At 41.3% G+C, this 24,953-nt stretch overlaps 1 pseudogene; it reads left to right on the top strand.

Annotated features, from left to right (window-relative positions):
• The first annotated feature begins 17,792 nt into the window (after positions 1–17,792).
• On the top strand, positions 17,793–19,001 carry LOC149189507 (uncharacterized; annotated as a pseudogene).
• The last annotated feature ends 5,952 nt before the right edge of the window (positions 19,002–24,953 follow it).

Here is a 24,953-nt window from a genome sequence, read left to right as displayed (position 1 = left end):
TGTCTTGAAATCTAGTGCTTGATGTGAGCTCCTATTTTCAACATACACGACAGTGTTGATAGCTTCTCCCCATAAGAACTTCAGTAGACCTTGGTCATGGAGCATAGCATGGGTGGCTTCCATGATTGTTCGATTCTTCCTTTCAGCAAGACCATTTTGCTCAGGAGTGTATGGAACAGTTGTCTCCCTCTTAAGGTCGGCCTCTCTACAAAAGTCATTGAATTCATTTGTTTCATATGCAGTTCCATTGTTGGTCCTCAATATTTTGATCTTCTTCCCTGTTTGATTTTCTACCAAGGATTTGAAAGAATGGAACCATTTGAACACTTCATCCTTGTTTAAGAAATAGATCCATGTTTTGCGAGAGAAGTCATCCACAAAAATTGCGTAGTATAAGTATACTCCAATGAAGTTATGGGCAACATACCAGATAGGTAAGAACAAACCAATTGAAGAATATCGGAAGTTTGACTTTCACTTGAAAGGAATGGTCCCCTTGTAAGTTTCTCAGTTGCACAACCCTGACAAACTCCTTCAAGGTTCATGTTGAACTCAGGAATACCTGTGACCATCTTCTTTACTCCAGGTGATGATCCGGATTTAGAAAAGAATGCAACAAATTACAGAGATAACCATAAATACAGAGATGCAAGAGAAATAATATTTCATTTCATTAATGTAGAATACTGAAATATGCTTACGAACAGAATGGAAATAAGACTAGCTCGAGCGATGGTAGCTTATCTCTAGGAAGAGATGTGGCGGGTACATGCCTCTAAACTGTGTTACAATGAGGCTCGAAGGCCTATTTATTGTTGAGAAACAATGGAAAACCCTAAACATCCAAAAACCTAACCCTAGGAGATGAAGCACCAAACTATGGGCCCCGTTTGGGTAAATTGGTACATCAACTTCCCGGGGTGGTAACTTTGGCATACGATCTTCGTTTGACGTGCACAATATCTCGTTAAAAAGATCTATCCGAGGACTACAACTTTTGAGTGACCAACATTAGCTTATGATCTATGGTGGTCTTAGTTTTAAAAAAAAACGTCGTTTAGGGCCTCAAAACGGCTCCGAAAGTTCAGGACCCAAAAAAGGCAAAAAATAGTAAATTGTGCTACAAACAAGGAAACTAAAAAACTGAAAGAAACAATGGTGGGGGTCCAAGTGGAATAGACGAGTGGCCACCAATATCTGACCTGGATCATTCCTCCCCCCTTAGGAAGCAATGGTCCCTATTGCTTTGAGTTCCTCCATGAGATGAGGAAACTTCTGCTGAACTTGGTTCCTAGTGAGCCACTTGCCCTAGTGTAGGAGTTGGATTGCTTTGACAACTCGATATAGTGAATCCTTTGTTGTTGGGTGTTCTTGATCTGCATGTCCATGATCCGATCAGTTGTGGCTTGCTCCATGCAATCTGGATTTAACTATGTAGGTGTCAGTTGTTCTACAATGTCTAATGTGTCCAACAATGGTGGGAAATATGATCGAAGGCAGTCCACATTGAACACTGGGTGCACGCCAAGGAATGGGGGAATGCTAAGCTCAAATGCAGTGTCTCCTACAGCCTTGGTAATGGTGTAAGGACCATATCGGAGTGGTCTGAGTTTCAGATAGGCTCCGGTAAGGCATTCCTTCTGCAAATGCAGCTAGATTTTGTCGCCCACCTGAAACTTGTGTGGCACCCGATGTTAATCGTGTTGCTGCTTGTACTTGGCATTTGATTTATCCAAAATGTCATGGACCTGCTAGCGGATATGTTGGATGTGCTCAACGAAGTTGTTTGCCTTATCGGCTTCCAACTGGACATGAGTTGAATCTGCCTGAGTAGTTGAAAATGGTATGGTCACATCAATGGGACATAGTGGCTAGAATCCCAAGCCCATCTAAAAAGGGCTGTGCCCAGTTGAGTTGTGGAGAGCTCAATTATAGCTATGATGGACATAGGGGAGGCTCTCATCCCATGTGCGTGGATGCTTTGAGTTGTACATGCACAGAATGTGTACAATAATGAATAATCTTGTTGACGATCTCCGTCTGGCCATTAGTTTGGGGATGGAAAGCTGTTGACTTAATGAGCTTGGTGTCCAGCATCGACCAAACAATAGACCAAAATGTACTGAGGAACCTGTTGTCCCGAGCTGAGATGATATACTGTGGGATCCCCAAGTGTACCCACATTCGTTCAAAGAAGAGTTTAGCAGTGACTTATGCTGTGATATTCTTCTTGCAGGTCGCCATAATAGCCATCTTCAAGAATTTGGCGACGGCCACAAAAACACAGTCGTTTCCATGCTTAGTAGAAGAAAGACCTGACATGTAATCCATGGAGATGGATTCCCATTCCCAAGGTTGACTAGGGGTAGGCAGCGAAGTATAGAGGCCTTGCTTCTTGATGGTCGGTTTGGCAATGGCGCAAGATGTGCAGGATCGGATGTGCTTCCTGACATCCTGTCGAAGATTCGACCAATAGAAATACTTCCGCAATACTGCCACTATTTTCTCGACCTCGAAATGCCAAGTGGCCCAACTGTAGTATGCTTCCCAAATCATCTTGGCTCGCTCTCTTGAAGGAACACAAAGGTGTCCCAAGTGGCATAGCAAGGCATCCTGGAAGTGAAATTCTAGAACTTGTTGACCCTCCAAGAGCATATGGTATGTGTGGCCGAATTCTAGGTTGCTTTTGTAGAGAAGTGGCCAATCAAAAGTCTTGTGCCCACCAGAGTTGAGCACAGTGGTTAAGGCCATGATCGGTAGTCGACTGAGGCAGTCTACAACATTATTGGTGCTACCCTTCTTATACTTGAGATCCAAATGGAAATCTTGCAGGTATGTCGACCACTTCTGATGGTGATCATTCTATAACTTCCCTTGCATTTGTACGAACTGCAGGGGTTGGTGGTCTGTGTGGATGACCGTTTCCTTCCCCAAAATGTAATGCTTCCATTGTCAGCAGGCCTACACAATGGAATACATCTATTTGTCATAAGTTGGATACTTCTGGACTGTGTCTGAAAGTGTCTCACTGTGATATGCCACTGGATGCCCCTGTTGAGTAATAACTGCCCCAACAGCATAGTTAGGGGCATCTGTCTCGATCTCAAATGGTTGTTGCAAGTCTGGGAAAGTGAGCATTGGTGCAGAACAGAGGCGATGTTTCAATTCTGCGAATGGCTTCTGTTGAGATTCAGAACAAAAGAATTTTTCTTTCGCTCCTCCATTGGTGACTTGACTCAAGGGCCAAGTGATATGATAGAATCCCAACACGAACATGCGGTAGAAATTGGCAAGACCCAGAAAGCTACGAAGCTCTGTCAGAGTGGTTGGGGCTGGCCAATCCCGAATGACTTGGATCTTGGTTGGATCGACATGCACCTCTCGTTCATCAATAATGTATCCCAGATACTGAACCTGGGTCATGCCAAAAGCGCATTTCTCCAAATTGGCACACAGCTTGTGTTGTTGTAGTGTTTGGAGAACTTGTCGGATGTGGTGGAGGTGCTCTTACCAACTCTGGCTGAAGATCAGGATGTCATCCAAGTATACCACTACAAATGAGATGGTGAATGGCCGTAAGATGCCATCCATCAGCCTCATGAAGGTTGCAGGAGCATACGTCAACCCAAAAGGCATAACCAACCATTCAAAAATGCCCTCCTTCGCTTTGAAGGCAGTCTTACACACATTAGAGGGTTCGATTGGTACCTGGTGATATCCGAACTTCAAGTCGATCTTGCTAAAATATTTTGCCCCCTTGAGTTGGTCCAAAAGGTCATCAATCCATGGGATCGGGTACCTATTTCGGACAATGATTTTGTTCAGCGCCCAATAGTTAATACAGAGTCTCCAAGTCCCATCCTTTTTTTTTACCAACACTATTGGGCTCCCACAGGGCGATGAACTCAGCCGGATGTGAACTTTCTGCAGCGGTTCCTGAATCTGCCTCTTGATTTCGTCATTCTCCAGAATGGATCGCCGATAGATTGGTCCTTTGGGCAACGACGCACTTGGCGTCAGATCAATGGAGTGCTTGACCTAACAGTGCAGAGGCACCCCACAGGGGAGGTGAAGATGTCCTCATACTCCTCCACGACCTTGTCCATATACTGTTGTCGTGCGGAGGGGCCCTATCTGGAGGTCATGGCCACTGTCTTCTTCTTTCCCTGAGGGCGTATCATCAGGAAAACAAATTTCCTGGTTTTGGAAATGAGCTTACTACATTGTTTTGCAGTAACCAAAGAGATGGCGGTAGGCGGTGCTACCTCTGGTATCCTGTACAACTTATTTCCCAAAGTAACAATAACAACGCGAGGCCTTGACTCATACACAACATGTTGCTTCCACAAGTATGGTTGGCCTAATAATACATCACAAACATCAAGGGGAGCAACGTCACATAATACCTCATCCATGAAGGGCTTGATGTTGTATGGAAGGCAGCACTGCTAGCTCATGCGAAGATCCCTTCCTTGGTGAAGCCACTCTATAGTGTATGGTTGTGGGTGTGTTGTGGTCGGTAAGCCCAGTCGCTTCACTCCCTCTGTCAAAATGAGGTTCTTTTGGCTCCCACTACCAACAATGAACTGTAGAGGGGAACCCTTTACCCACATCTGGGAGTGGAATAGGCACTCCTTCTCCTCTGGATCTTCAGGTTCCTCCTTCTGGATCTTCGTGGTGGTAATGGTGGCGTTCTGCTCCGCATCAATAATCTGCTTCCCTTTGTCATTCCCCTTGTTAGGTTCTGACTTAGAGTTGGAACATGCATTTGATTCTGAAGCCTTGAGCTCGGCCATCAATGACTGCTTGGCCCGACACTCACTTGTGTTATGAGTGGAGCTCTTATGGAACTCGCACCACTTTCCCGTGTCCTTCTTCGGCTTCGTGGTGTTGTTCTGTGCTTGCGGCTTTGGCGGTTGTCTTAGGTCGCCCCGCCTTGGCTTTGTCCTTTGTTCTGTGCTTTGGGGGCACCTTTTCCTTGCTTCGGATTCGCAAATCCAAAGTCTCGCTTCTTCTGTTTAAACTTCTGCTCGATCTTGACAGCGTATCGGTACGTCGTGCCGAGAGAGGAGATGTCAAGGAACTCCATCTCGTCCTGGATGTACCTGTGTAGGCAATCGCAGTACTTTAGTACCAAATGTTTCTGAAAATCCTTGATACCCAACTTCATGTGAAGGGTATGAAAAACATTGGTAAAATCTGGCACATCTTGGTCCCTGCCCTGTTGCAGCGTGGTCCACTTTATGTATTTATCCTCGTAGTTTCCGACAAGGTAGTACTGCTCCTTGATGGCATCCCGAAATGAATTCCAAGTGGGCACGGTTGAAAACAGTGAGGTCGTGCTGCTGGCAGAAGGTTTCCCACCAATCCTTGATGTAGGAAGCGGCTTTGAGAAGAGCAAAAGTAATCTTTTCCCAGCTGGAAAAATCACAAATAGAAAAATATCGTTCTAGCAGATTTAACCATTTATCTACAGTGTCTGCATCTATTTGGCCCTCGGGAATGTCAAAGTTTACTTGTATCTTAAAAGGAGTAGAGCCTCTAGAATGGCTGTTGGATGTGGATGCGCCACCAATGGTAACCTTTGAAGGATCTGGGCAAGGTTATCCATCATCGCGTTCCTTTATTTCTCGAGGACCTCCTCGAGCAATATTTTGATAGGATCCCCTGCCCCCCTCATCTTTCTTTTCTTCTGCCATGGGAGGCTGTCAAGGGTTAGGGGGTTGATCTTGCAAAGATTCAACCAGATCGAGCCCTAACTTCTTATATCCCAACCTCGTTGGGGACATGCAAAGAAAAACAGAGAACGAGCAGACCGCTCTAATACCACTGATCCGGATTTAAACAGGAACGCAACAAATTACATAGATAACCATAAATACAAAGATGCAGGAGAAATAATACTTATTTCATTAATGTAAAATACTGAAATATGCTTACAAATAGAATGGAAATAAGACTAGCTACATGCCTCTGAATTGTGTTACAATGAGGCTCGAAGGCCTATTTATTGTTGAGAAACAATGGAAAATCCTAAACATCCAAAAACCTAACTCTAGGAGATGAAGCGCCAAACTATGGGCCCCGTTTGGGTAAATTGGTGCATCAACTTCCCGTCGTAACTTTGACATACGATCTCCGTTTGACACACAATACCTCGTTAAAAAGATTTATCCAAGAACTACAATTTTTGAATGACCAACATTGTTCTATGTCATGTTGATCCTAGTTTTCCCAAAAAATGTCGTTAGGGCCTCAAAACAGCACCGGAAGTTCAGGACCGGAAAAACTGCCAAAAATAGTAAATTGTGCTACAAATAAGGAAACTCAAAAACTGAAAGAAACGATGGTGGGGATCCAAGTGGAATAGGCGGGTGGCCACCAATATCCACCTGGATCAGGTGAGGCTTTGTAATGAAGGTGAGCAAATCTTCAGTGCCATAATTCAGATTGAAGAGAGGTATCGCAAGTCAAAGCTCCCAAAGGACTTTCTCTAACTTGATAGAGACCTTCAACCCTAAATCCAAGTGTAAAAGCATCTTTAGGGTTTCTTTGCCAAATACATACCTTTCCATCAACGAATGCTACCTTGAAGCCCTTATATTCCATCGTAGAAATAGACCCCAAGTTCTTATTCAAATCGGGCACATACAACACTTCTGGTAGATGAATGGTTTGACCTTGATTCAAGTGAAGACTAACGGTACCTATTTCTTTCAAGGGATAGGTGGCATTATCTCCAAGTATGATTTCCAAATTAGTCTTCCTTTCAACCAAATTTGGGAGGGCCTCCTTGTACCCAGTGAAGTGCCTTGAGGCTCCACTATCAATCAACCAATGATCCAAAGTATCCGGGGGAGAGGCAGTGGATAAAGTGAAAATAAGATAAAATTCTTTTGTTTTCCTACAACATTACTTTCCTCATACCTAGAATTTCTTGTTCTTTTGGGAGATCGACCATTTCCATCTCGAACAGCGAGAGCATTCCTCTTTCCTTTATTGTTTAACCTGTTGTTCCTTTGATTGCCATTGCCTTTATAGTTGTTGTGGTTGTTGTCATCATCCCTTGGAGTATCCTTCTTGTGAGGACCATCTCTAGCATAATGGCCAAACATGTTGCAATTGTAGCACCTTCCTTTTCTTCCTTCTTTTCTTCCTTGCTTGAATCCTTGACCCTATTTTCTTGGAGCATCGTTATTCTTCCTCTTATCATGAGAGGAGAAAACATTAGATTCATTTCCATTTGAAGGCTTGTCTCTCTCCATCATCCTCGTCTCTTCTTGAGTGCATCTAGCCAATAATTCATCAAAACTAGGAATTCTATAGCGATGAGAGTGAGCTCCCCCCTGTTAGAAACAACTTCTCCAATAGACAGAAGGTCATTCTTGATTTTTGTAATCCTCATGAAGTAGGATTGGATAGATTCCCCTTTATCCATCTTGATGTCCTTCAACTTGTTCTTGAGAAAGAGGATTTGATTTGCATTGTTAACTATGAACATCCAAACTAGATTATCATATATCTCCTTAGATGTTACTAAATCAGAAATATAAACAACCAAATGCTTTTGAAGCGAGTCCATAATAATTATTTTAGCTTTGACCTCACCTTTCTTGTAATTTTTCTTTGCAGCAGCAGGTGAATTTGAAGGAGGCTCCACCACTCTTCCCTTCACATAGTCCATGGCTTCATGCTCTTCCAAAGTCAAGTCCAAAGTCATCTTCCATGAATGATAGTTAGATTTGTCCTTGAGCTTATCCTCAGATTTGAAGTAAGATGTAGAAACCATTGAAGCTAGATCAAGAGTCTTAACCAACCGATTTCTCTTAGTGATTGCTTTTCTCTCTCTTGCTTGGGCTTTGTCTTCACCTATGCTTTGATACCATGTTAATTTTAGTTAACAATGGTATGTTCTATGCTTAGCACAATTACTTCAATGTTTCTTTAGTAGCCCAATGACAATTTCCAATTTAGATTTCCAATAGCATTCACATTAACCATTAATCACATTGACAGTAAAAGGAGATAAAACATGAAACAAAATGCAAAAGACAAGGCAAGACGAGAGGACACCAGATTTGGCAAATACTAGGGAAAAACCCCAATGTGGGGAAAACCCTTTGATTAATTCTTCTTATTATTATATCAAAATGTTCAACAGAGTGAAAGAGTACGAAAGTCAAATTGACTTGCCAAATTCAAAGTCAAAACAACCCTGTCAGAATCGGCAGTCAAATCAACCCTAACTAGAAAGTCAGAAATGGTCAACGTAGCTGTCAAACTTGCCTCCTTGAGCTCGATCAACCACAGTCAAACTCAACCTTTCTTGTTAGTCAAAATAAGCCAAAAACAGTCCAATCAAATTCAGTCAAAGGAGAGAGAAAAACTGTTGTAATTTTTTATGATCAAAATTGCAGTCAACCCTGAAGTCAACGTTGGTCAAACAACCTAGATTCTCTCAATTTCTATGCCTAGAAATATGGTCTAGGAAGATAGAAACAATGCCCCAAAAATCGCAGTCAAAGCTAGTAAAAGAACCCCTAGTCAACGTTGGTAAAACTTGGTCTGCGTCCTGAAATTTTTGGCCCTGCAACTCAGCCCATAAATTTGTCCTTGTGCCACACATGTCAGAGAGAGAATGCCCAATGTTGTACAAACCAATGAGAGAAGGAGAAAGAATGTGTAAGTGATGATGATGCCAAATGCGATGAGAGGTCACTTGTATTTATAGAAGTCATTGTGGGTGAAGAGTCATGTCCATTGGGCTTCATGAACCTACATGATGATGTGACTAACCTGAACAATTTACATGTGTGGGCATAAATTCAAAATAACACTTATGCTTGTCTAAATGAGATGATCTTTATATCAATTTTGGTCCTCTTGAAAAGAGGATTTTAATGCAATCATCATCTCCATCAATTGAGTTGTCCCAAGGTGGAATATGGCCCTAGTTTCCAATTTTAACATCATACAACATTGATATTTCCAGCAGCATTGTAATATTGCTTTGGGATTGACAACAATATTGTACCAATTGAACAATGCAGTTGAATAGGAACAAGGCAACATTATTGTAGCTAGGGTTTGATTCCTTATTCAATGCAATGAGACAATGATCACCATGACAGTAACCCTTGCAGATCTTGATGATCGTCATCTTGTAATATAACTATGGTGCATGATATGATAGTGATTATGTTGATCCATTTGACAATGACCTGAAGTGACCTTGATGCAAGTTATATATAGTGAACTTGGCAATAACCTTTGTATCTCCTTGACAGTAATGGTGTATCTCTTTGACAATGATGCCTAGATAGTACATCATCATGATTAAGAATATGACAGCAATGTCTGGCAGTGAGTTGGATGTGGCAATCACCTTGACAGTGACAGTAAGATAGTTGTGACTGCGTGTGGCAATAGCTTGAAGTGTTCAGTGGCAACAGCTTGAAGTGTGCAGTGGCAGTGAGAGTGACAAGTAATAGTTTCAACAACAGAAGATGAAGTACAACATTGACATTGACAGCTAGAGTTTGACGTGCAGATTGAACAATAGCAAATTTGATTATTGCAATTTCTTTGTATTGATTTTGAGCACAGGTGGATCCAGTCTAAAAATTGTGAAATGTATTTCGTCGGCTAATCAGGGTGGAAGGGTGGAGCTAGGGCAGGTTGGAGCCTACACAGGGCATTGGAGTGTCCATCCAGTTGCAGCTGATAAACAAGGTGTTAGAGCATCCTTCAAGTTGAAGCTTGTAAACCATTGGAGCATCCTGCTAGTTGCAATTGGTAAATAAGTCATTGAAGCGTTGTTAAAATTGGAAACTAGGGCCAAATTCCACCTTGGGACAGCGCATATGATGGAGATGATTATTGCATTGGATTCCTCTTTTCGAGAAGTCCAAGTTTGAAATAAAGATCATCCCATTCGGACAAGTAGAAGTGTGATTTTGAATTTATTCTCTCACATGTACAAATTGTTCAGGTCAACCTCAACTTAATGTAGGCTCAAGAAGCCCAATAGATGTGTCTCTTCACCCACAACAAAGTGTTTAAATATAAGAGACCTCACACCTCATTTGGACATCATTCACTCACACATTCTTCTCTCTCTTCATTAGATTGGTCCGTTCAGCTTGGGCATCTTCTCTCTCTCTCTCTCTCACACGTGCAACTAGGAGACCTGTTTTTCTGGGCTAAAACAAAACCGAAATTTCATATGGTTGACCAACGTGGATCGAGGTTGTTTTGACCGAATTTGACTACATTTTTTGAGGCAGAATTTCGCTCGAGGCAGCATTGATTGGCACAAAAATCAAGGTGTTTCGGAGTGTTTGACCAGCGTTGACCGCTGGGTTTTTTTACTATAGGGCTGACTATGTTTGACAGAGTTTGACCAATGTTTGAGGGACTGTTTTGGGTTGACTTTGACCCTTGATGGAGGCTAAATTAATCTTCCTTTGACCGAGCTTCAAAGGAGGTGACTTACTATTGATTTGACCAGTGTTGACTTTCTGGTTAGGGCTGAAGTTTGACTGCAGTTGACTGCAAAATTTGAAAGGGCTGATTTGACTTTGTATTGGGCTAGTCTATTTGACTTTTACTCTCTCTCTGTTGAATTATTTAATAATAATAAGAATATTTGATCAAAGGGTTCTCCCCACATTGGGGTTTTCCTTGGCATCTGCCACATCTGGTATCCTCGTCTTTTGCATTTATTTTTATGTTCTATCTGCATTTATTGTCAATGTGATTAATGGTTGATGCGATTGCTACTATAAATAATTGGAAATTGTTATTGGGCTGCTAAGGATTGAAGGTCCGATGGATCCCATTGATCCACCTCTTAGTGAGCCCTCTACTTCAAGAAAAAGACCTTTGTGCCTCAAAGATACGCTTGAAGATGCTGAGAGACATGTTGCACCAATGGGGACATTTCGTGAAAGCAAGAAACTGATCAGGTACCAAAGGTACTTAGCTGCTATGTTTACCATAGTTCAATCTAAGCCATGTACATTTGACGAAGTAGTGAAGCACCAAGTTTGGAAGGATGCGATGAACGAGGAATATGAATCGATCATGAAGAATGATGTCTCGGATGTGGTTCATAAACCCAAGGACAAGTCAGTGGTCACTTCAAAATGGCTTTACAAAATCAAACATGGAGCTGATGGGAGTGCTAAAAATTTCAAGGCCAAGTTTGTTGCTCGAGGCTTCTCTCAAAAGGAAAGAATATACTATGATGAGATATTTGCACCGGTTGCCCGATATGCCACTATCTGTTCGATCATAGCCCTTGCTGCCTCTCAAGGATGGAGCCTACACCAAATGGATGGCAAAGCTACTTTCTTGCATGGCTCGCTTAAGGAGGAAGTCTATGTAGAGCAACCTAAGGGTTTGGAAGTTCAACACCATAAGACACATGTATGCAAGTTGAAGAAATCCCTCTATGCATTGAAGCAAGCTCCTAGGGCTTGGTATGAAAGGATTGATAGCTATATTATGAAGTTGGGGTTTACAAGGAGCGATGCTAACCCGAACCTATACTTCAAGGTTGAAAAGGATAGGCCTCTCATTTTGGTCCTTTATGTGGATGATCGCTTTCTGATAGATGATGACCCGCTCATTTATCAATGCAAGAGGGAGTTGGATTCTGAATTCGAGATGAAGGACCTACGATTGATGCACTCTTTCCTAGGGTTGGAGGTCTGGCAAAAGACAGGTGAGATCTTCCTTTCTCAAGGAAAATACATTGTGAAGCTACTTGAGAGGTGTGGGATTGTGGATTTCAAATCCGTGTCTACTCAGATGGAACTCAACTTCATGAAGCTATGTGGAAGTGTTGTTGGGCCCGGATTAGCGAACCCTTCTGAGTATCGACAACTTGGGGGGCCCTGATGTTATTGGTAAACTCACGTCCTAACATATGCTTCGCTTTGAACACGTTGAGTCAGTTTATGGTCGAGCCTCATAACATTCATTGGATTGCTGCTAAGAATCTCTTGAGATATCTCCAAGGCACAATCCACTATGGACTGAGATACACTGCTAGGAATTTGAAGCTACATGGATATACTGATGCTGATTGGGTTGGCAATATGGTGGATCATAAAAACACGTTTGGGTGTTCCTTCTCTTTGGGGTCTACTTCAATATCTTGGATGAGCCGGAAGCAAAAATTGGTTGCTTTAAGCACCGCCGAGGTCGAATACATTGCTGCGAGCATGGCCTGTTGTGAAGTTGTTTGGTTGAGGAAGCTCTTCAGTGAGCTATTCGAGCACATGCTGGATACCATTGTGATCTTTTGTGAAAACCAGAGTGGGATTCCCCTTTCAGAGAATCCCATGTTCCACGACTGCTCCAAGCATATTGATATCAGGTACCACTTTATCCGGGATATGGTACAACAGGGAGCAATAAGGCTCCAACACATCAGGGCGGATGAGCAGGTCGCAGATATTCTCACAAAGCTCTTAGGGAAGGTCAAATTCTTAACATTGGAAGAGAGACTTGGAGTCATGGAAAGACCCTCCTATGAGGGTCTCACATGAGTTGGACATTGAGCTCTAGGAGCTCCTGGGAGCTTGGGGTACTTCTTGAAGCTATGAGTGACCATAGTGTGAGTGGTTCACCTTCCCCTAGTGGTGCGCTATGTACAAGGTGAGTGGTTGACCTTCCCCTGTGATACCCCATGATGATTGACATGTGTGTAGAGTGAGTGGTTCACCTTGCCCTACGATTGCGAACACATGTATGTAGGGTGAGTGGTTCACCTTCCCCTACAATTGACATATGCATAGGATGAGTGGTTCACCTTCTCCTATGGCATATGAGTAGGACAAGTGGTTCACCTTCTCCTGTCGATGCCCTTGCATGCATCCTACCCATGGAGTCCAGGACTCATGGGAAGTACCTCTCATCTGGCCAATGAGTTGGGAAAAGTGGTTAGGGACCATAGCACTACTGATGGATGCATTGTGTACTACCATACTCCCTATGACTAGGACGCATGGTATTCAACAACTTGATCTGGGATTAAGGACTGACTTTCCTCAGTGGAGAGTGGTAAGGTCTTGTGACTCAATCTCGATCACTTCTTCTTCATTATTACTTCATGGTTCAGTAGAGCATGAAGACAGAGATGGTACATGACGACATGATAGCATGATGATGACAGATGGATTGACAGGTAGAATTATCCCTAGTTGAGAGGGAGTGTTAAAATTGGCAACTAGGGTCAAATTCCACCTTGGGACTGCATTAGATTCCTCTTTGCGAGAGGTCCAAGTTTGATATAAAGATCATCTCATACGGACAAGCATTTTGAATTTATTCTCTCATATGTACAAATTGTTTAGGTCGGCCTCAACTTAATGTAAGCTCAAGAAGCCCAATAGATGTCTCTCTTCACCCACAACAAAGTGTATAAATAGAAGAGACCTCACATCTCATTTGGACATCATTCACTCAAACATTCTTCTCTCTCTTCATCATATTGGTTCGTTCAGCTTGGGCATCTTCTCTCTCTCACACACACATGCAGCGAGGACTGTTTTTCTGGGCTAAAACAGAACATTTCAGACTGTTGACCAAGGTTTTTTTATCAAATTTGACTGCATTTTTGGAGGCAGAATTTCGTTCTCTTGAGGCCGCATTTATTGGCACAGAAATCGAGGTATCTGGAAGTGTTTGACCAGCATTGACCACATGGCTAATTGTTGTTTGACCGAGATTGACCAGTGTTTGAGGGACTATTTTGGGTTGACTTTGACGCTTGATGGAGCCGAATCAATCTGCCTTTGACCGAGCTTCAAAGAAGGTAGTCTTGCTATTGATTTGACCAGCGTTGACTTTCTGGTTAGGGCTGAAGTTTGACTACAGTCGACTGCAAAATTTGACAGGGATGATTTGGCTGCAGTATTTGGCTAGTCTATTTGACTTTTGTCCTCTCTCTCTCTGCTAAACTACTGAATAATAATAAGAAGATTTGATCAAAGGGTTTTCCCCACATTGGGGTTTTTCCTTGGCATCCGCCACATCTAGTGTCCTCTTGTCTTGGCTTGTCTTCTACATTTGTTTTTATGTTCTATCTACATTCACTGTCAATGTGATTAATGGTTGATGTGATTGCTACTGGAAATAATTGGAAATTGTTATTGCGCTGCTAATGAACATCGAAGTAAATTGTGCTAAGCATAGAACGTACATTGTTATCTAAAATTAACAAGCGTCCTACATGTTAAATCCAATAAATCAGGGAGTTGGAGCCTCCTTTAGTTGGAGATGAAAATATTGATGTACATTTTATTGAAAGACAAATATTCAGAAGCGTTCGGTGGTTTTTGTCCCGGAGGGGTTTCCGCCTAAAAAACTTTGTCTACTGTCTTTATTGTTGTGCATTGTTGAATGGTGTTGATGAATGTTTACGTTTATCTACTGCTAATAACAATTAATGCTCTATTAAGTTAAAAATATTCTAATTGATAAGAAATAGTGATTCACCCCCCTCCCAGTATTTCAACAATTGACATGCTTGTTTACCCAGGAAACCCAAAAGGGAAAACTTGTAGTCTTTGTTGTGGTATTTTATCGAGAGCAATTGGATCTATTACAAAGAAATTTGTCTCTGAGAAACATTATGCTTCTTCTCACTAATATCAGCTGATACAATTGATCCCGACTTGCCTTGATCATTGCTTGATCTCCGCCCTCTATCACACAATTGTTCCTCTGTTAAAGCCTTGACTCGTCGTTGTAATCCCTGACCCTTGCTCCTTGATCTTTGCGCATTAGAAGCTCATATTCCTTTGCGCACTAGGTCCCTATTTCCTAGCATACTAGATCCCTATTTCCTTGTGAAAATCAGCCCCTGTTTTGTAGCACAAATCCTCCTAAATCCTTGCGCGCTTATGGTCTGTTATTTGTTAGGACACGAGCTCTTAAAACTGCACTCAATTGATGCTCAATTTTGCACTCTCCACAATCAAAGATGATCTCACAAACTTGTGTCAATTATGTGCCTTCGTCCTCCTCTTTATAGACCCAATTTGAGAATGCAAGGAAGGCCCAGTACAATTTTAGATCGAATTTTGATAGCGATTTAACTGAGTGATGCTCTTTCCCTCTCCAATCAACAGTTGGAGTCTTAACTTGTTCTTCCTTCAATCAAGACTAAAGACTAACTCACTCTAACTGAACTTGCAACTGCCACCTCATTCTGTAGTCAAACTGATGAGGACTCAACTTAATTGAAGCTCCAACTATACGCATGCTATCTCGTAATCATTCCAGTAAACTAGAAACAAGCTCATCCTGACTTAAGGCTAACTCATGAGTTCACACTCATGCTAGAGAAAGACAAATTGAGGTCTTCACTGGCTAAGTCACAAACTAGAAGACCTTTACTCGCTACATTTTCAACACTCCCCCTTAGCGAGGAAGGTACTTCTAGAAGAACCTCCTCCACCTGAATTTGTCTCCAACACCACCACATTATCCTCTATTGTTGAGTTGCTCCCTCTGAACTAGAAAACTTCCCTGTTTCCTACTACGAAATCTATCTAAAGACCTGTTCCTTCCCACCATGCTCCTAGGATCCTGATCCTGAGCATCTAACAATGTCATATCATACCAGCTGAGGCTCCTGGTAGTACCTGAAAAATCACTCTTGCTTGCCACCTGTTCTGTCAAGCCCAAGGCTAAATAGGAAAAAATTAAGGCGAGCTCATTCCAAAAGTGTAGCAAGAGAAACAGTTTGACATTAGTCTCAAGTGGTCAGTATAGAGCATGTTCAAGTCGCAAGTCATAGGAGGCACCAATACACATTGAATAAAGAGCGTGTTCAAGGCACCTATACACAAAATCCTGCAAAGAGGCATTAGATTTGCAAGTGTAAGGGTTTCTTATGATAGAGATAGCACAATGAAATGCGCGTGAGAGGAGTAAAATGCAACAAACAACTCTGAGTGTGACATGTCTAAACGAGCTAAAGACCAAAGCGTGACAAATCTGAGCAAGCAAAATACTAGAGCCTTACAAGTCTGAGTGAATAGAACACTAAGGAAACGCTTGGGGTTAGGAATACTTGACTCTAATACCATGTCAAGCCAAGGAGTAACACTTGAACTGATATTAATGCATTAATGTGAACAGAATTATATAACATGGAGGTGTGACCTTTGGGATTCATATTCCAAGGTCACTTCGATTTCTAACTATTCATTTTCCTTTATTTACATATTTACAATTTATTCACCCAATATTTGGGGATTAGATGTCTAACACTTTATACTTTGGGTTGGTCAAGACCCTAGCGATGGAAAGGTTCAAAATAGTAGGATAGAATCCTAGATTGTTGAAGAACCATTGGTTGGAACAATGATTAATTCCAAGACTACAACAAATTCAGACTTGCAAAAGGCATGTACAATTAAGGCGCGGAAGGAGAAGATTATTGTTGGTGAGAACAATTTCCTCACAAAAGGGACTGTTAGTGTTTGGGTTTCTCTGAAAGTTCTTACACCATGGTAGGGGTGTGCTTCATGTGATGTTGGGGTGTGTGGTGAACAGTTCTTGTATCTTGGCCCCTTGTATCATAAGCTATATTGGATAATTGACAGTTGGAGAGCTTACCATAAATGGATGCTTGTCCTCAAGATACATGTTAGAGGTGGCACGCTTGGCCCTAGGAGCATCAGAACCACATGGCACAGAAGTGGAGGTAGAGCACTTAGCTTAAGGGAGTCTTACTTGGAAGACACTGCACTAGAGGTTGCTTGTGGACCCAATTATACACACGTGGAGGAGGAAGAATGAGCTTGGTACCTTGCCTTGGAGAGCATGCAGCGTTGTGATGAGGAGAGCTTGACATGTGGAGGCGTTGCTAGGAGAGTGCTCCACCTGAGAGATGGTGGCAGACGCTACACTTGTGGACATAGCCTAGTACATTAGAGGTCATTGTGGACCTGGTCCACTTCTCTATTGTTGGCCTCCCTCACCTCTCTTATATAAAAGAAGGAGAAAGCCTTTGTCACAATGAACTATTCACGAAAGTACTAGTAATCTTGATGTACTTGTATTGAAGTCTTTCTGCCTATGTGATACAAGAGCTGGAAGACTCAAGGTTTGTGCAAAGTAAACCCTAGATATGACTTGGAGCACCATGGCTTGTCTTGAATGCTTGGTGTGAGCTAAACCTAGGGTTTGTGTGATGAAACCCTAGAGCAAGATTTGTAGCACTCAGATGCAAGGGGACTTCGTGTAATGCACACTTGGTAAGTCCCCTTTATAGCTTGTGGAATGCAATGGTGGACTTGTTGATGTTGACGCTAGCTTGTTGTGGAGCCTTTGGTGTGGCTAAATATCTTGGTGCGATGCCTTGCCAGACTTTTGTATCATCAGTTAGGGCTTGTTGCTGATGGTGGATGCCCTTGACAGGGTCTGGAAGCATTGAAAAGTCCTTGCTTGGGCAAGCTACAGGGACTTGTTGTATCATCTTGAGATGAGCTAAGGTATAGTAATTTATCTTCATTTCTGCAATATATGAAGTGTACTATATCTGTCCTAAAGTTATGTGTTCCAGCACTGAAACTCGGATTTTGGTTTCTCATTGTTATGAGTAGTTTCATGGCTGTTTTAATGAACTGACTTGTTGAGACAACCAGACTGAAATGTTGTGTGTTTTAGCATGCCTAGAAGAAACTAGAAATCAGATTTAGTCCTGTTACAAATCTGTTCTTATTGAAGTGATTTTCAGATCTGTGTTGGTTGAGCTTTTGCATGATATGATGGTTAAGCATGATATGATGGTTAAGCATGATTGTTCTCTGGACTTGGTCACTTACAACATTATTCTTCATGCTCTTTGCAATGCTATGAAGTTTTTAGAAGCCTGCCAATTAATGGATGTTATTTCCAACAAGGGCTTTTATCCTGATATATATACTTACACTGCACTAATAGGAGGACTCTGTAAGGTAGGCCAAGTTGCAGAGGCCCATAAGTTGTTGCAAGATTTGCTGCGCAAGGGTTATGTTCTTGATATTGTTACCTGTAATATTTTTTTCAATGGCTTATGTCAAAAATACAAGTAAGAAGAGGCTTGTGCACTTCTGATAAATATGGAGTGCAAGGGTTACCGACCTAATATGGTTACATACAATACATTTCTAAATGGTTTGTGCAAGGAGGGGAAGTTGCAGCAGGAATTTCAACTTTTTAATGAGCTGTCATATAGAGGTTGTTCTCCTGATACAGTTTCTTATAACATAATGATCTCTGCACTATGCAAGGATGGTAATAATTTTAGAACGATAAGAGAACTTCTAGGTAAAATGCATGTTGAAGGCTGTACTCCCAATGTAGTGACTTATACTTCTTTGATATATTATCATTGTAGGGTTGGAACGCTCTGCGAAGCCTTTCAATTTCTGAATTGTATGCCAAAACAAGAGTGCCTTCCTAGTGTTGTTACCTACAATATATTGTTGGATAGCCTATGCAAGAAAGGAAACTTGCAGGAAGCATACAGGCTTTTCAGTGTGATGTCCAACAAAGGATGTACCCCTGATCAAATTTCTTACAATATATTAATCCATGCTTTTTGTAGGGCAGGGCAAATGTCAACATCAGAAATGATGGTTTGTAATATGCATACCAAGGGTTGGACTCCTGATGTTTTTACTTATGGTTCCATAATGTACAGGCATTGCAAGGTAGGCAGCGTAAACAAAGCCCTTGAACTATATGATGAAATGTTAGAGAATGGATATCGACCAAGTATTATTTTGTACAATATATTGTTATATGGTCTATGCAAGGAAGGTAAAGAACAGCAAGTGTCCAAGCTTTTACTTAACATGGCAATTGATGGTTGTGGTCCTGACACGGTCTCTTACAGTATATTGAAACACAACATAGCCAGGGGAAGTGGACTTTTGGAATCTCTTAAGCTACTAAATTACTTGATAATGTGTGGTCGCCTTTTACCTGAGTAACAGAGCAACACAGCCAAGCATCTGAGTTTAAACAAGTAGTTGCAAATTGCAATGCTAAATAAGTTGCACTGCTGGAAGTTGGAAACCTGGGACATCTGGTTTGTATGTGTGAAATAAGTAATATATTGTCTCCAGGGAAGTTCAGAAAAACAGCTAGGTATGCCAGAGGGGAGTGCTCGTTGAAGTGTGAATGATGTAACAAAGCAGCTTTCGAGGAGTTTGATGCAGAAGCAGTATTGTTGTATTCCGAATTTCCGACTAATATCATGGAACTTCCACTTGGAGTGACCTTCTATGGGTGCTTGCCTTGCCAGTTCACAATTGTATCAACTTTGTCAAAAACAGGTTAGGTTTTCTCCCCCTGTCATATGATGTCGATGGTTAATAGTGGTATTTGGCTCGAACGCATCCTGTTCTTTTCTCCTCTTTTTTCTAAGTTCCAAGTTCTGCATTTAATAACATTGGGTTTTTTAGTTTTAAAGACAACCAGACCTTTTTTCTCCTGGATAACAAATTTCAAGAATAACCCATCTTAGGTTTTTCTCTATTTGACATTTTGCCAGACTGGGGGTTTTAAACTAGGAAAAGAGAATTAAACAAACAATTTGATGCTGGAATTTTATTTGGAGATAAAAGACAAGGACAAGAAATACTATTTTAGAGAATTCCTTTTGCAGGTACAGTAAGAAGAGGAGTCTCCATGCAATCGATGTTGCCAATTTTAAACATTTGGCAAATCAATAATTCAACATCAGAGCTGGAGTGAAGAGGAATTGCCATCATTCTATTTCCATGATATTATTTTCATTAGACAAGTGCCAGGTGATACTTATATTAAACATTCCTCAGCACATAACATGAACAAGAATACATGAAGGCTGAATAAAGAAGAAAATCAAATACCTGTTGTACAATGGGACACAAGGTTGCCTTGAAGATTGAATTATGCCTAATGCAAATTATAGAGTTTGCTCTGTGGAAATTTTTAAAATCTGCACAAAACAAAACACTTAAAAAATTTCATCTCATTTACTTGAAGTTCCCTAGATCCATTTCATAAAACTTTTTGGCATTATGGTTGAATCTGAAATATTTATTACAACAGCAAATACTTCAATTTATCCAACTTTTTCAGTAGGAAAGCTAAAGAAGATAGACATTGAGAATATACTTGAAGGAAGAGATGAATATCAAGTGCTCAGGGCAAAAGCTCAACCAACACAGATCTGAAAATCACTTCAATAAGAACAGATTTGTAACAGGACTAAATCTGATTTCTAGTTTCTTCTAGGCATGCTAAAACACACAACATTTCAGTCTGGTTGTCTCAACAAGTCAGTTCATTAAAACAGCCATGAAACTACTCATAACAATGAGAAACCAAAATCCGAGTTTCAGTGCTGGAACACATAACTTTAGGACAGATATAGTACACTTCATATATTACAGAAATGAAGATAAATTACTATACCTTAGCTCATCTCAAGATGATACAACAAGTCCCTGTAGCTTGTCCAAGCAAGGACTTTTCAATGCTTCCAGACCCTGTCAAGGGCATCCACCTTCAGCAACAAGCCCTAACTGATGATACAAAAGTCTGGCAAGGCATCGCACCAAGATATTTAGCCACACCAAAGGCTCCACAACAAGCTAGCGTCAACATCAACAAGTCCACCATTGCATTCCACAAGCTATAAAGGGGACTTACCAAGTGTGCATTACACGAAGTCCCCTTGCATCTGAGTGCTACAAATCTTGCTCTAGGGTTTCATCACACAAACCCTAGGTTTAGCTCACATCAAGCATTCAAGACAAGCCATGGTGCTCCAAGTCATATCTAGGGTTTACTTTGCACAAACCTTGAGTCTTCCAGCTCTTGTATCACACAGGCAGAAAGACTTCAATACAAGTACATCAAGATTACTAGTACTTTCGTGAATAGTTCATTGTGACAAAGGCTTTCTCCTTCTTTTATATAAGAGAGGTGAGGGAGGCCAACAATAGAGAAGTGGACCAGGTCCACAATGACCTCTAATGTACTAGGCTATGTCCACAAGTGTAGCGTCTGCCACCATCTCTCAGGTGGAGCACTCTCCTAGCAACGCCTCCACATGTCAAGCTCTCCTCATCACAACGCTGCATGCTCTCCAAGGCAAGGTACCAAGCTCATTCTTCCTCCTCCACGTGTGTATAATTGGGTCCACAAGCAACCTCTAGTGCAGTGTCTTCCAAGTAAGACTCCCTTAAGCTAAGTGCTCTACCTCCACTTCTGTGCCATGTGGTTCTGATGCTCCTAGGGCCAAGCGTGCCACCTCTAACATGTATCTTGAGGACAAGCATCCATTTATGGTAAGCTCTCCAACTGTCAATTATCCAATATAGCTTATGATACAAGGGGCCAAGATACAAGAAGTGTTCACCACACACCCCAACATCACATGAAGCACACCCCTACCATGGTGTAAGAACTTTCAGAGAAACCCAAACACTAACAGTCCCTTTTGTGAGGAAATTGTTCTCACCAACAATAATCTTCTCCTTCCGCGCCTTAATTGTACATGCCTTTTGCAAGTCTGAATTTGTTGTAGTCTTGGAATTAATCATTGTTCCAACCAATGGTTCTTCAACAATCTAGGATTCTATCCTACTATTTTGAACCTTTCCTTTGCTAGGGTCTTGACCAACCCAAAGTATAAAGTGTTAGACATCTAATCCCCAAATATTGGGTGAATAAATTGTAAATATGTAAATAAAGGAAAATGAATAGTTAGAAATCGAAGTGACCTTGGAAGATGAATCCCAAAGGTCACACCTCCATGTTATATAATTCTGTTCACATTAATGCATTAATATCAATTCAAGTGTTACTCCTTGGCTTGACATGGTATTAGAGTCAAGTATTCCTAACCCCAAGCATTTCCTTAGTGTTCTATTCACTCAGACTTGTAAGGCTCTAGTATTTTGCATGCTCAGATTTGTCAGGCTTTGGTCTTTAGCTCGTTTAGACATGTCACACTCAGAGTTGTTTGTTGCATTTTACTCCTCTCACGCGCATTTCATTGTGCTCTCTCTCTCATAAGAAACCCTTACACTTGCAAATCTAATGCCTCTTTGCAGGATTTTGTGTATAGGTGCCTTGAACACGCTCTTTATTGAATGTGTATTGGTGCCTCCTATGACTTGCGACTTGAACATGCTCTATACTGACCACTTGAGACTAATGTCAAACTGTTTCTCTTGTTACACTTTTGGAATGAGCTCGCCTTAATTTTTTCCTATTTAGCCTTGGGCTTGACGGAGCAGGTGGCAAGGAAGAGTGATTTTTTAGGTACTGCCAGGAGCCTCAGCTGGTATGATATGACATTGTTAGATGCTCAGGATCAGGATCCTAGGAGCATGGTGGGAAGGAACAGGTCTTTAGATAGATTTCGTAGCAGGAAACAGGGAAGTTTTCTATTTCAGAGGGAGCAACTCAACAATAGCGGATAACGTGGTGGTGTTGGAGACAAATTCAGGTGGAGGAGGTTCTTCTAGAAGTACGTTCCTCGCTAAGGGGGAGTGTTGAAAATGTAGCGAGTAAAGGTCTTCTGGTTTGTGACTTAGCCAGTGAAGACCTCAATTTGTCTTTCTCTAGCATGAGTGTGAACTCATGAGTTAGCCTTAAGTTAGGATGAGCTTGTTTCTAGTTTACTGGAATGATTACGAGATAGCATGCGTAGAGTTGGAGCTTCAATTAAGTTGAGTCCTCATCAATTTGACTACAGAATGGGGTGGCAGTTACAAGTTCAGTTAGAGTGAGTTAGTCTTTAGTCTTGATTGAAGGAAGAACAAGTTAAGACTCCAACTGTTGATTGGAGAGGGAAAGAGTATCACTCTCAGTTAAAACGCTATCAAAATTCGATCTAAAATTGAACTGGGCCTTCCTTGCATTCTCAAATTGGGTCTATAAAGAGGAGGACGAAGGCACATAATTGACACAAGTTTGTGAGATCATCTTTGATTGTGGAGAGTGCAAAATTGAGCATCAATTGAGTGCAGTTTTAAGAGCTTGTGTCCTAACAAATAACAGACCATAAGCACGCAAGGATTTAGGAGGATTTGTGCTACAAAATAGGGGCTGATTTGCACAAGGAAATAGGGATCTAGTATGCTAGGAAATAGGGACCTAGTGCGTAAAGGAATATGAGCTTCTGATGCGCAAAGATCAAGTAGCAAGGTTCAGGGATTACAAGGACGAGTCAAGGCTTTAACAGGGGAACAATTGTGTGATAGAGGGCGGAGATCAAGCAATGATCAAGGCAATTCGGGATCAATTGTATCAGCTGATATTAGTGAGAAGAAGCATAATGTTTCTCAGAGACAAATTGCTTTGTAATAGATCCAATTGCTCTCGATAAAATACCACAACAAAGACTACAAGTTTTCCCTTTTGGGTTTCCTGGGTAAACAAGCATGTCAATTGTTGAAATACTGGGAGGGGGGTGAATCACTATTTCTTATCAATTAGTATATTTTTAACTTAATAGAGCATTAATTGTTATTAGCAGTAGATAAACGTAAACATTCATCAACACCATTCAACAATGCACAACAATAAAGACAGTAGACAAAGTTTTTTAGGTGGAAACCCCTTCGGGACAAAAACCACCGAACGCTTCTGAATATTTGTGTTTCAATAAAATGTACATCAATATTTTCATCTCCAATTAAAGGAGGCTCCAACTCCCTGATTTATTGGCTTCAACCTGTAGGACGCTTGTTAATTTTAGATAACAATGTACGTTTTATGCTTAACATAATTCACTTCGATGTTCATTAGCAGCGCAACAACAATTTCCAATTATTTCAAGTAGCAATCACATCAACCATTAATCACATTGACAGTAAATGTAGATAGAACATAAAAACAAATGTAGAAGACAAGCCAAGACAAGAGGACACTAGATGTGGCGGATGCCAGGGAAAAACCCCAATGTGGGGAAAACCCTTTGATCAAATCTTCTTCTTATTATTCAGTAGTTTAGCAGAGAAAGAGAGGACAAAAGTCAAATAGACTAGCCAAATACTGCAGCCAAATCAGCCCTGTCAAATTTTGCAGTCAATTGTAGTCAAACTTCAGCCCTAACCAGAAAGTCAATGCTGGTCAAATCAACAGCAAGACTACCTTCTTTGAAGTTCGGTCAAAGGCAGATTAATTCGGCCTCCATCAAGGGTCAAAGTCAACCCAAAATAGTCCCTCAAAAACTGGTCAATCTCGGTTTGACAACAGTTAGCCCTGTGGTCAATGCTGGTCAAACACTTCCAGATACCTCGATTTCCGTGCCAATAAATGCGGCCTCAAGAGAACGAAATTCTGCCTCCAAAAATACAGTCAAATTTGATAAAAAAAACATTGGTCAACAGTCTGAAATGTTCTGTTTTAGCCCAAAAAAACAGTCCTCGCTGCATGTGTGTGCGAGAGAGAGAAGATGCCCAAGATGAACGAACCAATCTGATGAAGAGAGAGAAGAATGTGTGAGTGAATGATGTCCAAATGAGATGTGAGGTCTCTTCTATTTATACACTTTGTTGTGGGTGAAGAGACACATCTATTGGGCTTCTTGAGCTTAAAATAAGCTGAGGCCGACCTAAACAATTTGTACATGTGAGAGAATAAATTCAAAATGCTTGTCCGTATGAGATGATCTTTATATGAAACTTGGACCTCTCGCAAAGAGCAATCTAATGCAGTCCCAGGGTGGAATTTGGCCCTAGTTGCCAATTTTAACACTCCCTCTCAACTAGGGATAATTCTACCTGTCAATCCATTTGTCATCATCATGCTATCATGTCGTCATGTACCATCTCTGTCTTCATGCTCTACTGAACCATGAAGTAATAATGAAGAAGTGATCGAGATTGAGTGACAAGACCTTACCACTTTCCACTGAGGAAAGTAAGTCCTTAATCCCA

This window comes from Pinus tabuliformis, chromosome 3_1 (assembly GCF_031772625.1).
Source record: "Pinus tabuliformis cultivar Carrire ecotype Pingquan chromosome 3_1, CPIR1, whole genome shotgun sequence".
Taxonomy (NCBI): Eukaryota; Viridiplantae; Streptophyta; class Pinopsida; order Pinales; family Pinaceae; genus Pinus; species Pinus tabuliformis.
This window is presented reverse-complemented; position numbering and strand designations above follow the sequence as displayed.